Consider the following 1,312-nt stretch of genomic DNA (forward strand, 5'->3'; position numbering starts at 1 on the left):
CACCTCCGCTGGCGTCTGAGGTAAATTTTCGCCTCAGTCGGCACCCTACCCTGCCTGGCCCCTTCTGCCCCAGGTTGGGTCTGTGGGAGGCGGAGGGCTGGGCCTGGGGGTAGGCCACTAAAGGGCGGCCTTCGGAGCAGCGTCCGCTGCTCCCCACCTGGACCGGGCGCCCTGGGCCTCCCGCCGCCGCCCCAGCCCCCTTAATTAGTTCCACCCGCGGCTGCAGCTCGTTCCAAACTTACTGAATGAGGAACTCTGGGCTGCGTCCAGCAGTCGGGGTGACTGTGATGCGGCCTAGAGTTTGGAGAACCACTGTCGTGTTTAATCAGCCTCCAAAAGCATCCTTTGGTCTCTTTCCAGAGAAGAAAAGCGTCTCTGCCATTCCCGTCGGAGGGACAAGAGCCTCCATATCCTTCCCTCTCCCCTGATCTGTGGATTTCGNCCTTCGGAGCAGCGTCCGCTGGGGCGCCCTGGGCCTCCCGCCGCCGCCCCAGCCCCCTTAATTAGTTCCACCCGCGGCCGCAGCTCGTTCCAAACTTACTGAATGAGGAACTCTGGGCTGCGTCCAGCAGTCGGGGTGACTGATGCGGGCTAGAGTTTGGAGAACCACTGTCGTGTTTAATCAGCCTCCAAAAGCATCTTTTGGTCTCTTTCCAGAGAAGAAAAGCGTCTCTGCCAATTCCCGTCGGAGGGACAAGAGCCTCCATATCCTTCCCTCTCCCCTGATCTGTGGATTTCGGCGTGTTGGGTGAGCTCGGGGTGACATTTCCCTCAACTCGTGTTGTGAAGCGCTCGCACAGAGGAACCCAAGACCAACATTGGTTTTATAGCTCTTTTTGGTGTTACAGCTCTTTTTGACGTTACAGCTCTTTATTGCTTGCAAGCAAGGAGAACACTGGGGAGTGAAGACTCCTAGATCAGTGTCTCCCCGAACAAAGGAAACAGGCGGTCTTATATAGCCAAAATTCCCACCCTAACTTTCCCCAAGTTCCCATTCACGTCCTCCTATGTAAGTGAGGGATGCAGCCCTGCTAATTTGTATTGGCTGATTATGGGACACGGTTCATTGGTCAGCTCTGGAGCCTAATTTGCATCCAGACCTTAGGCGGTGGGGGAGATTGTTGCTGTCTCCTATTAACACATGGATACAGGCGGGTGCAGGAAACAGGCAAGCCAGAGATTGTGATTAAGACAGTCGATCCTAAAATTTCTAAAATAGTTTCTCCAGCGGAAGGGGGCAGGTCTAACAATCAGAAAATGCTCAGGGTTCCTCACTATACTCGTTCCCTACCTCTCCCCTCCTTATGCATTC

This window comes from Galeopterus variegatus, unplaced genomic scaffold (assembly GCF_000696425.1).
Source record: "Galeopterus variegatus unplaced genomic scaffold, G_variegatus-3.0.2 Scaffold14478, whole genome shotgun sequence".
NCBI lineage: Eukaryota > Metazoa > Chordata > Mammalia > Dermoptera > Cynocephalidae > Galeopterus > Galeopterus variegatus.